Below are 13,412 nucleotides of genomic sequence, written 5' to 3' on the forward strand. Positions count from 1 at the left end.
CCTACCGGAAATTTCCCTCCGTTGTATTCAACAAAGCTCTCCGGTTGGCTCTGAGTGATGAATTTGGTTATGACCAATTTGAGCAACCACTCTCTGTGTCCGATTCTTGACTTTATTGAAAACCTCGTTTTAGCACGCGCATTTGCAATGCCACAGATCTCACACTGCTGTCGATCACGGGTAAGCTGGAGCCGCCTTGCCAATTCCTAAAGTATATCTCCGATCCATTTTTTTTTTTAGTACTAACAAGTTTATTACATGCGAGTGCATGAATTCGGCCGTGCCGCATAAACAGGGGCTAATTTCATTTCACGAGTTTAGGAAATCATGAAACCCATAGCATTAACGTAGTATAAGTTCATGAACGCAGTCATAAATCAGTTATAATCGTAGTATTTTCCATCGAATTTGGGTAGTTTTAATGAAGCCAAAGCAGCAGTAGTTTGGAGGAGGTGCTGAGAATGGCTGCCTGGTCTTGATGAAAAACTCACCGATGGTCTCTCTCCTTGTTTTCTGGGTCTAGTCGCTCAATGTTGGATTGCATTTGCGACGGTTGCTTAAAATGAACGTCTAGCATCTCCGCTCGGCAATTTTGTTCTCCAGCACTCATCCGATGACCAGCTTCCACATGTGTCTTTAAGTTCTTCGCGGCCGAAAGTAAGTTACTCTTTTCTAGAAAATGGGTAGCTAAACGTTTGTCTAATTTTCTCCTTTTATTGCGTCGTAATTACTTTGCAATGCCGCTTTTCCACTGGTATTCTCAGCCGTTGCTTAGTGTGACCGTTCGTACGAAATATTGATATTTCAGTACTTGCGGTTCCCACTTTCCAGTGAAATTTGTCGTAAAAGGAAGAATGAAGAACCAAGTGATTAGGTTCCAATATGAATGTCCGATGTATGGAACGCTTACATAACCGAAGTTATGTAAATGATGCGAACGATGCTCCAATTTTGATAATATTGGTCACTGGTTTTGCCGCGTAGACAAATCGAAATTATGCGAAGATATGATATGAATACTCCAGGCAATGACGACCATTTCGAGTTTCGAGTTAGGTAACATATTCGCGTGACCGATATCTCGCCACAAACGTTGTGTGTTCAAATGATCAAATCTATGCTTGACCTTTCTCAAACAAACCATGGAGGTATGCGAACTGATCTTGAACTTGAACTTTGTTACAGATCAGATGTCCAGTCACGGTCGCCAAAACTTACGTTCCCCAGCGAATTTAGGGTGAAACCGAACGCGTGCATTAAGGTTGCTGGTTCGATTTTAAGTCTTTTAACTTCGTACCAAAAATTAAGGTCTCCAAGTTCTACAAACTGAGAAATTCATGTTGCGAATAGGTAATGTTTACAAGAATGTTGATAGAGTACATGGCCTAGGATTAGGTTCAATACAATATGATAAAAGGTCCAAATTAACTTAAAATCGGTTCGGTACTGGTCTTTGGGATAATACTACACAACTAGTATATCTTGACTAGCTAACAAAATCGTTTAATGTTTAAAAACTTAAAATCCGCATAAGAATCTATGCCATATTGAAAAAAAGAAGAGAAGAATAAAAATTACAAGCCCACCTCAATTATCTGAAATCCATCCAAATCAATTGATCAGATAAAGGAACTGCCATACCCCGCCGAACTAGGCGGATACATTGCGCGAGTCGAATATCTACTACAATTATACCCAAAAAAGGACGTCAGACAAATTCACATCATTTATGGAGCCATCGAGGGGACCGTCGTCGATGCAGCAAAGGCCTTTATATAAGAGGAAAATACAATGAGCTGGACCTCCACAAAATTGGCACTCATCAAAGCATTAAAGAATCACAGACCATACGATGACCTCGTGGGCAACATATACCAAAGAACTTAAAAAGGCAGTAGCAGTAGGCTTGTATAAGATAGAATTAGATACAGACCCCACAGATAAAACTATTTACTCTGCTTAACTTAATAAAAGAATCAGGAACTGTATTGAAAAAAAACTTACCGCTAGATCATATAATTATCGAAAAGGTATATTTTCACGATCAGTAATCTTAAAGAAACTGCAATGTCACTAGGTTATTGGGAAAGCTATACCCCTGTACGTTACGATAGTTGCAGGAATTCTGCAAACAACCATACCCAAGATATAATAGTTATAGTTGAAGTACAAACAACTTAGCAAGTCCTCGTAATATCGTAATTTCCCAAAAAATCACGGAAATTATTATGAATTCAGAAACATGTTGGACCAAATTTAAACGATTCTTCGAATGTAACGGTAAAAGACAGAAAAAAAGTGACAGCACTCAGAATAAATGGACGTAAACTTATAGCTTTAGATAAAGGGAGAACTTCTAAAGCTATGGTAGACACAAAGTTATCCATTAATACAATGAATGAAAACTTTGCTAAGTTTAATGTTTAAAACGAAAAATTAAAAGCTTATACGATAAGCGGACCAATAGAATTAAATAAAAGTGTAATAATGGAACCAAGTAAAGTTTGTCCAATAGAGATTACTTAAATGGATGCAAAACTAAAGTGATGTAAAAATAAGACAAGCTTATTATCGTGTATGGAGCGGATGATTAAAAGGGATAACTCTGCAGTGAAAACCCTAAGTCCAACATCATCAAGGGAAAGATTGAAAATCCTTTTCAACACCGCAATAAATTGCCTCAATCCACCCTCATCTGAGGATCAATCATTTAATTTCGCTATCAACAACGAATTCAGAGAATGTGATGAATTCAGGCGACAGCATTTAAATAAAGAAAAAAGTAAAAGTGAAAACCCCTTTTTTTTTGAAAATAGAGATATTCCGTACAAAGAAAGCGAAAATGTGACCTGTACTATTAAATATTCAATTCTAACTGTTGGGGCGGTGCGGCTTGATCGTTGAAATAATTGAAGCCCCAAGATCGAGTGGTACGCATAAAAATACGCGGGTACTTTTGGGTAATTACGCGACGTGCGTAGGTGTTTATTAGTACACTTTGAAACATTAACTGCTTAAGCCTAACTTAACTTAAGCGCTCCAGAGCAGAGCGGAGACTTAGGGGAGAGAGGGAGAGCGGACGGCAGTGCGAGCGCGCGAGATGTAGACATCTGGATAAAACTGCCGCTCGACACTGCCTCCTGAAATTAAACGCCCTTTTGACGTGAACATTCTCCCCCCCCTTGCGAGGACACCCGTAGCAAGAACCTCAGGATAGTAGGCTCAGGAATATGTTGGAAGTATAGATCGGTCGTCCGTATGTAGGAGAGTGTGGTGGGCCTTTCCACACTTGTGGCAGTGATGACCACTGCGGCAGGAGTCCTTGGAATGATTGTGAGCCAAGCAATTGGAGCAGTACTTTTGGATATGTACTTCCTGAAGCCGATTCTGGGGGCTTAGCCGTAGAAAGTGGTGGCACTTCCGTAGAGGATGGATCTTGTGGCAGACTCGGCATTGGTAGGATTTAGTACCTCGAGTACGTCTGCCATCCAAGGCGGGGTATGGAACCCAATATTCGGATGGAGTATTCTTAGGAGGAACTTTTTGTACGGAAACTTGCGTTGAATAGGACGAAATGATGTGTGGAACTGAGGCGGATACTGGCCTTGGAGGGTCGGATGGAATCGTCGGAGTAGTAGGACCGCTGTTTCGATGAAGCAATGTGTGATGCCGATCTTGGCAAGTGAGACAGTTGTGAGCGCTTGTGCAATCCCGGAATTGATGGCTACTTGCAAAGCAATTGGAGCACAACTGCTTCCTTTGGATATAGGCTAAGCGATCTTCTACCGTCATCTGTAGGAAGCGTGGACATATACGCACGGGGTGGTTCTTCTTCGAACACAGATCACAGCCTTTGGGTATCGGAACTAGCCTTGTGTTGAAGGAATTTATTTTTGGAAATTCTGCCACTCGATTTATGTCTGTGGACTGGACGTGGTGGAAATTGGCAGATCGGAAGCTATCGACGGCCTCAAGAGTTAGATGACGCTCCGTCAAATATGCATCAAGCTCAAGCCACGTAGGAATTTCGGCTTTATTTTGGATGGATTGCTCCCATATTGAGAGAGTGAGCTTTGGTAGTTTTGTCGAGCACATATAAACCAGTATAGGGTCCCAATTCTCAATATTAACACCGGACAATTTTAAGGAAGTTAAGCAACCTTGAAAAGTGCGTTGAAGTTCCTTTAAGGCTGCTCCCGACTCCTGTGCTATGGATTGCACATTGAAAAGTGTTTTCAGGTGACTGTTCACCTGCAATCGCTTATTTTCGAAACGCTCAGTTAGGTTATTCCAGGCTGAGCGAAAGCCATCATTGGTGAGTGGGGATCTCGAAACTATGGAATGAGCTTCGCCACTTGTTTTTGAGTTTAAATGGAATAATTTTTCAACGGGCGTTAGACTCGGATTGTCTATGTATATTGCCGTGAAAAGGTCCCGGAAAGTCGGCCAGCGAAGATAATCGCCAGAGAAAACCTCTGTGTCGATAGGAGGGAGCCGACAGCCATAAGACGTGGAATTTTGGGACGGAGTTACTGGAGCTTGAGGTATTTGGGAGGAGCCCTTTTGGATTTGTTCCATCAGCTGCGCGGCAAATATTTCGTAAGTGGAGTACGTTTGGTAATATTTGGACTTTAGTATGGATTTTGTGTCTGCGGCGCTCTCGCCTGCAGCTATAATGCAGTCGGAGCATATGTCGTATGCTGCCTTTACCGTTTGCCACAAGGAATTGAGGTGATCGCGACGGATTTTATAGGCGGATAACGATGGGGTAGGAGCACCTGGAGCGTTCACAGTGGCCTCAAAGTGGATCAGACAGTCAACTGTGGCCATAAATCGGGTTAAAGCGGATCTTACTGATGTTGCCATGACGTAAAATAATTTAGAATCTTAGTTCAGTAAGGAAACGGGCTTAAATCCAATTGGAATTTAGGAACCAATCAAGATTGTAGATATATACGGTCACACTGTCGGATAGGCAGAGTCAATAAATATTAATTATATCGGATGGTCGGACTTATGTAAAAAATTACGGACTTTAATATTGTATGTTTGGAAGGAACATTTATTGTGAGCTCTTGACCCACTGTGCACTGGCGAAGGTATCGATATACGTATGTATGTGTGTACATATGTGGATTGCGAGTAGCAGAATAACATTGCGGGAATGGGAAAGACTTCGCTTATGTTTGTATGTCGGTGCGTTTGTTTGTCACCTGCACAACTAAATTGCAAACGATTTGCTGGAGTAAATTTGTGGAATTTGTAACTTTGTTCTTAATATTGGAAATAGTTTAGCCGTATTTTTAGGTCGAGAAAAGTAGTTGGAGTGGACTGTATTAGAAAGAGTAGTTAGAGTGGACTGTATTAGAATATTTATGTAAATATACACACGCAGCTGGAACACAGTAAAAAATAAAGAGTGCAAATCTTAAGGAAAAATTTTATGACCGGGAATTTTTTACTGCGGCTGAGTTATATTTTACACACGATTGGAATTGAAAATATATTTGACAAATATTTTCGTTGAATAGTAGCACTGAAATATTTACTGGAATTGTTTCAAGTGTGCAACTGTGGGCAAAGGAAACTGGAATATTGTCGGGCACAAGTAACGGAATTGAAATACATATATTAAATGCCGTTGCGTCGGATTAATCTCTTTTGGATTTAGACAATATATCATACAGAAAGTTAGTCGAAATAGGGTTCGAAAAACTGGCTGTATGACCGGCAATTATAGTAAGCGGAACTTATCTGGAGTGTTTCAAGCCTGCTGGGACAAAATCAAAGGAAACTCCAGGAGAGGAAAGTCCAAAGATTTTGAAATCCTGCTCGAAGTGGACCAAAATGTTGGGGCGGTGCGGCTTGATCGCTGAAATAATTGAAGCCCCAAGATTGAGTGGTACGCATAAAAATACGCGGGTACTTTTGGGTAATTACGCGACGTGCGTAGGTGTTTATTAGTACACTTTGAAACATTAACTGCTTAAGCCTAACTTAACTTAAGCGCTCCAGAGCAGAGCGGAGACTTAGGGGAGAGAGGGAGAGCGGACGGCAGTGCGAGCGCGCGAGATGTAGACATCTGGATAAAACTGCCGCTCGACACTGCCTCCTGAAATTAAACGCCCTTTTGACGTGAACACTAACTAAACATGAGAACCCAATTTATGAGAAACCCTATAGATACAGTCAAACATTCGATGAAGAGGTCAATAACCAAATTAATGAAATGATTGAACAGGGAATAATTCGTAAATCGAAATCTCCTTAGTGTTCACCCATTTGGATGCCACCAAAGAAAACCGATGCCTCAGGCAAGGTGTAATTCAGAGTAGTAATATACTACAGAAATTTAAACGCAATAACAATTAACGATAAATTTCCAATACCAAGAATGGATGAAATATTAGACACATTCCTAGAATATGTGAGTATTTCACAACTTTTTATTTAACAAAGGGATTTTACTAAATTCAAATGGAACCTGAACCAATTGCCTTTTCAACAAAAAATGGTTATTACGATAATACACGACTGCCATTAAGGCGGGGGCATCCCCGCTTCTTTCCAAGGATGTATGATCTTATATTAGAAGAATTGATTTACAAATATTGTTTGGTATATTTAGATGCTAAGATAATTTTTCCCCTTCTTTAGAAGAATACATTTTAACCCTAAAAACTATTCGAAAAGCTACGGGATGCAAATTTAAAACAAGGAAAAACGGTATTATATGATGGACGTTGATGCATTACGAGCAGTACAAACAAGTGGCCCAACGACACCAAGCACGTGCTTGTTACGCGCGGGGCCCTTTTATCAATTTGGGCAAAAAATACGAGTTCGCGAGGAAGATACAAAAAACAAATAGAGACGGGACACAAATAAAAATAAAAGAAGATTCTAAGAATGAAGTAAATGAGTTAAAATATTAGTTTTTAATACCGGGATAGAAGTTGAAGTGCAAATTAAATGATAAAGGTTGTTATAATTATTACATAGAACGCGAAAGGGCTCGTGCAGACAAAAATTAGATGTACATCGTGGCAAATTTAGGGGATAATAATTTCGTGTTAGTCTAACAGGAACATTGAAAGTTAGGCGGCTTACAAGTTCTACAGAATCAATATCACCTCTTATAAGATTTTGCATAAAAATAGTACCAAGCATTGTTCTACGATTTGCAAGGGTAGGTAAATTAAGCAATAGTAATCTATTCAAATAGGAAGGTAGCCTTATGTTTTGATCCCAGTTCTAACTACGAAGGGCAAAAAGAAGAAATTTTTTTGTACCGACTCAATACGGTCAATATGCACTTGATATTGTGGACTCCAAACCGAAGAACTATATTCCAAAATAGGACGGACAAGGGAGGTAAATAATAATTTGGTTGTATAAGGGTCATCAAATTCTTTTGACCAACGCTTTATAAACCCAAGAACACTCATGGCCTTGCTGACAGTGGACATTATGTGGCAGTCAAATTTAAGTTTTGGGTCCAGAAGAACGCCTAAGTCATTAACTGAATATATACGGTCGAGTGGCGTATTTTGAAGAGAGTAACTAACAAAAGTAGGAGTACCCCTATGAAAAGTCATAACGTTGCATTTAAGGCAGTTCAAATTTAAAAGGTTATACTCACACCATCCCTGACAACAATCAATATCTGACTGTAAGTTGAAACCCGACGCTATGTCATTATGTGATAAACAAAGCTTAACATCATCAGCATACATTAGTACACGACAGTGTGTTATGATAGAGGGAAGATCGTTAATAAACAATGTAAACAGCAAAGGCGACTACTATATATACACCATGAAATAAAAATCTACTGTAATAGTCCGATTGTTTCGAGTGATACATTAATCGAAAGGTATTGCAAACACTAAAAGGATTGCATACCAAGACTTTAAAAAAATCAATTGGCTTGGGAGAAACAGCAGTAAAAGTATAAAAGTGAAAATTTGATTTGATTTGTTGGGGCCGGTGTGGATAAATGCCCCCCGCTATTATTCCCACTCACTCTTACAAATCCTTCTCGATTGACACCTCAACTGTCAAAATCGGATTCCGGATCCGTTCGAAAGTAATACGCAAAACAAGATTTTAAGGACTTCTCAAAATAAAAGTTTTATTTTGTTTGTCAGTTTATTCCAAAACGTTACTTTAGAGTCCTGAAAATTCTAGACGATGATAAACAAATCAATATTAGAAGAATTATTTCTACCACTTTTGAAAGACCAACTAGCTAGTTTGGCGAGAAAACAGGTATAGATAGCAAAATATTGAACACCCGTAACTTGTGAACTACTAAAGTTACAGGCTTGTGCTATATGTCGTTAGAAAGGTATTTCGAAATACTTTGTACGCCTTTCTTACATTACAATAATTAAAATTTTAAAATTATGGGCCAAGGTTTTTTTAATTAAATTTTTTTTGGTCTTTTCTCGTTTCTCAGAAACAGCTCGAACGATTTCAAATTGAATTGTAAAGCCCTTGTGATTCCTCAACTTTTGACATACGACATATTGCTGTAAGAAGTCTCGCGCCAAAGGTTTTAATCAGAAAATGGCAAAGAAACAGCTATAAATAGCTTGAATTTAGTACAGCCTTAACTAGTGAACTACTTAAGCTGCAGGCTTGTGCTATATGTTCTTAGAAAGTTATTTTGAAATGCTTTTTACGCTTTCCTAAAACAATTTGTCTAAGTACACCCATTTAAAAATTATGGGCAAAGTCTTTCACAATTTGCCTTTTTTCATTACTTTTCTGATTTTTCAAAAACGGATAGGGCGATTTCAAATTAAATTTTCAGGTGTATAGCTTTTGAAATTTCTCAACTTTTGACATACGACAAATCGTTCTAAAAAGTCTCGTTTCAAAGTTAATAATCAACAACAAGGAAGAACGCTATAGTCGAGTGCCTCGACTCGAGATACGCAAGCAGCAAAGCGACATTGAAATGCGCCACCTACCCGCGATCTTAATATATGGTTATGTGGGCGGTAAACACATTTAAGCGTAATGGGCGTTAGAGTGGGTGTGGAAAAATTTTTTATTTGGGTCAATCGATAGGTATTGACGAGCATAATACAGTTCTAACATGAAAATTGTGGCCGCCACAGGCTTTGGTGGTTTATGGGCGTTAGAGTGGACCTGGCATATTGGCGGGACAAACTTCCACAGCGTAAAAGGCTACGGAATCGAAATATGAAATCCCAACTCTCTATCTTTGATAGTTTCTGAGATATCCGCGTTCCTATTTGCAATTTTTGAAGTTTGTGGGCGAATCGTGGGCGTTAAACTGAAAGTGGCAAAATTGTTTTTTAGGTTAATCGATAGGTATTGATGAGAACAACTAGATCAGCATTAAAAGGGGGTTAAAGGGGGCGTGGCACCCTGATGAAACAAACTTGCGCTGCGTAAAAAGCTCAGGAATCTGTATGCCAAATCCTAATACCTAGCTCTTATATTTTCCGAGATCTCAGCGTTAGTCCGGACGGACAGACAGACGGACATGGCTAGATCGACTCGGCTAGTCATCCTGATCAAGAATATATATACTTTATGGGGTCGGAAACGCTGCCTTCTTCCTGTTAAATACTTTCCGACGAATCTAGTAAACCCTTTTACTCTACGAGTAAAGGGTATAAAAATGGCCTCATTCAGAATTTCGAACACTGCCTGCGAATTGACCTTTTTTGTGCGTATACAAACTCTATTTGAAGGTCCTGGAAATTTAAGATAATGTTAAACAGCTTAATATAAGAAACTTTACTTCTACTATAGCTATATTGAGTACAGCCATAACTTGTAAACTACTAAAGCTACAGGCTTGCGCTATATATCGAAAAAAGGAATTTCGAAATACTTTGTACACCTTTCGAAACGACTTTTATTTTTTCACTGCGTTAAAAACTTCTGATGAAAACTAAAATGCTCTCTTTTCAAACATCCGTTTACACTGTGAAAAAATCTTTAAATGTGTGCTCCACAGAATAGCATGCGAAATCCCAGCCTTAGGTTAGGTTAAACTGCTGCCGGACTATTACCTGACAAACTTAGACCTCTTTGGGTCCATTGTGATACCGCATGATCTCGTTTTTCCTCCTGTAGCGTCCCCTATCTTATATGTTTCAACCTGTGCATGTCTTCCACCCGGAAGATATCATAAAAGCGCTTATGTTTTTAAGATAAATCTCCGATGTTTCGGTAAGAACGTCGATGAACGTTTCCTAAGTGTTTTAGTCTGAGTCTGCATAGGGCTGGAAAGAAGCAGAGAAGGTGATCTACCGTTTCCTCTTCTTCTGCATCCCTGCAGCTTTTACAGAAGTTATTTTTTGGGGCTTTAAGCCTGCCGGCATGTGTGCCAACGAGCCAGTGGTCTGTAAGAGCTCGAACTAGTATGCCACATTTTGTGCGGCTGAAACTTAGTAGTTCCGTAGATTCTTTACTGTTTATCACAGGCCATGTCTGGTGAGAGACACGACACTATGGTGCGTTTTACCAATGAGTGTTGGCTAGTTTGTTGAAATAGTTTTTTGTATTTAGCTTGCAAGTTGCCATGGACATGACGACATTCTCCTTTCCTGGGAGGAGAGGCACAATGGCGCTCTGCCTGGCTAACTCGTCCGCTATGCAGGGTTCTACGATATCCCGGTGACCCGGAACCCATATTAGGCTGATAGTAAACTGACTAGCCATCTCGTGTAGAGATCTGCGGCAGTCTGCTTAGCGCAGTAATTTATAAGTTTTAGAACTTGTAGCGTTAGGAAGCCTAAAACAATAAATAATAATTTGCTTTATTCATACAAGTTCACAATAGGCTAGAATTGAACTTTATTCGTTTTAATTTTAATCGTTTCGCATTCGCTTATTAGGCTCTTAATATTTTTTTTTAGTTCTGTTTCATTGCTAACGTTAATTGGGGCACTGTTTTTGTTCTGCATTTAAAAAAAAAAAAATTAAAAACAAAACACACAAGTGTTTTCAAAATTGACTGTCCCATCCCCTTCCCTTGCAGCCTTACCAATCGTGTCATCTGGTTGTAATTGTTCCCGCTCTTTTTAGCCAATGTCAATGCGGTTTGTTTCTTACTTTGTCGCGACCAAGCCCTGGCACGTCGCCCGGCGTTGTCCTGGAGAGCCCAGCGATTACCGGCGAAGTCCCGGAACAGCATCCGACCGAAACCCTGAGTGCCAGGGATCCACACTACTAGCCAGAAGTGGCGAGCAGTCGACCGAATAAGGCAATTAAGAGGCGTTGTCCTAAATAGGCCCAACGGTTCAGCAAGTCCCGGAACGGCGATCGTCCAAAACCTCTAAGAGCAGAGATCACGATACATCGAGCCCGCAGCAAGCAATATAAGAAGCAGAGCAGTGGACATCGGCGTGACATCAGTAGACATCACCGACAGAGATGCACAGCTCGAGGTGGAGGTCAAATTCGGCAACAAAGAACCGATCATGAGCCTTTTGATATTACCAGGAGTAGTGGATCCGTTGGTTTTGGAATGGAAGCCTGCCCGATGCCCAGAATTAACTTTATCGTGGACCAACTAAGGTAAGCGCGGTACATCAGCCACTTGGACCTGAAGGATGGATAGGCAGGCAGTACACGGTTTTCACAGTACCAGGCAGTGAAGGGTAATGCTGTCTGGGCTCCACTCTGCGTCGGCAACATTTCAGCGGGTTTTCGACAAAGTAATAGACCCCGAAATGTCACACAAGAAGAACACAAAACCTAAGAGAAGTGTTCCGGCGTCTAAAGGAAGCAAACCTAAGGCGTAATTTGGAAAAATGCTTAAAAACTGCTGACTTGGGACATCGAGTGCCAAGCGAAGGAATAGGAATAGATCCGGAAAAAGTAGCCATCATCGCTGAACTAGAACAACCCTGGACCGTCAGAGAACTCCGGCAACACCTGGGAGTAGCGTCGTGGTACCGCCGAATTGTACCAGATTTTTTCACAATAGTCAAACCCCTGAATGACTTGCTACTCAAAGGCAGTAAGTGGATGCCCTTCAGTTCCAAAAAAAAAGTTTCACTTGTGAATCACCTTGTGAATCCCGTGGGACATGTCCTCTTGCACAAGTGAAGAACAAGTGACGCTCCATATAGAAAATTGTATGGGATGTCCGCATTTTCACAAGTGAAAATTCAAATGAAAATTTTTCGAAGTCCTACGGGAATTCACTTGTTCCTTATACTCATTTTTCGTATGGCCTGTCACGTGCCGGTGACTCGTCCCAAGTGAATCACTTGGGAAAATCAGAATTTTTCCTTGAGTTTTCACTTGTGAAATCACTTGCAAGGGACACGTCCCAAGTGAAACACTTGGGAAAATCATAATTTTTCCTTGAGTTTTCACTTGTGAAATCACTTGCAAAGGACACGTCCCAAGTGAATCACTTGTGAAAATCAGAATTTTTCCTTGAGTTTTCAATTAAAAAAATATAGAATTTAATTCATTTCATTTTAATTCATTTTAATTATATGGTACTATTTAGATTTTCAAAAATTGTACAATTATTGTTTCTGTTTTTTTGCTTCGTAAGCTTATTTTTAACGTTAGACATCGCCGTTCTTAAACCTTTGTCCGGGTCCTCTGAATCCTTGGCCAACGCTCCTGAAAAAACATATGTTTAAAAAATGCGTTTTATTTGTTTAATTGTATATTTACCTTTTATAGCTTGTTGCAGAATTTTTATTGGCACAAAACATTTCGTCATCCACTTTCGGCTAACGGAACCCATTGAATACCTTCAAAATTTACGTACTTTAAACTAAGATCAATGCACAACATCTTAAACTTAATGTAGCACTTACCTGACTTTATTATATTAACTAAACGATTAAAGTAACTCTGCTGCGCACCATTAAAATGGATGCTTCCCTTTCAATCACTCAAACAGAATGCACCAAGTCTTCTCACCCCTTTACTAGATTTCTTTTGTTTTCTCTTCGCTGTTGGCGCGTGCCACTGCACCTATACCCTTTCTAAAGTAAAATATATCCGACTATATAGATTTTACTTCTTGAGTAAAAAATACAATACGATTTTTTTTTAAATGTTAATACTTAAATGTTTTAAATACTTAAATCAATTTTAACGGACTAAATTTCTATAACTTAACTATAAAATTATATTGTAATAAGAATGTATAATAAGTAAATATAACATTATAAGTAAATTCAATTTACTAAATTTTACTATAATCAAATAGTTTACTTTTATAAAACAATATTAGTTGTTTTTTTCGCACATGTCGCTTCTTCACGAAAATTTTTCCGCCGAAATATTAGTCGCTAGCCGAACATAACGGAGAGACGCAAAAAAAATAACGGACCAGCCGAAATTTGTCTCTGCGAGCGCGGAGTGCAGGCAGATTATAAGACAAGAAAGAGAGG

At 39.5% G+C, this 13,412-nt stretch overlaps 1 long non-coding RNA gene across 1 annotated transcript; it reads right to left on the minus strand.

Moving 5' to 3' along the window:
- Positions 1–12,463: 12,463 nt before the first annotated feature.
- On the minus strand, positions 12,464–13,178 carry LOC139354246 (uncharacterized). Its single transcript, XR_011605394.1, has 3 exons — positions 12,831–13,178; positions 12,685–12,764; positions 12,464–12,630 (listed from the first exon to the last, which is right to left on the minus strand). It is a non-coding gene; the product is annotated as an uncharacterized lncRNA (long non-coding RNA).
- Positions 13,179–13,412: the final 234 nt, after the last annotated feature.

The sequence above is a fragment of the Drosophila suzukii genome (assembly GCF_043229965.1).
Source record: "Drosophila suzukii chromosome 2 unlocalized genomic scaffold, CBGP_Dsuzu_IsoJpt1.0 scf_2c, whole genome shotgun sequence".
Lineage (NCBI taxonomy): Eukaryota > Metazoa > Arthropoda > Insecta > Diptera > Drosophilidae > Drosophila > Drosophila suzukii.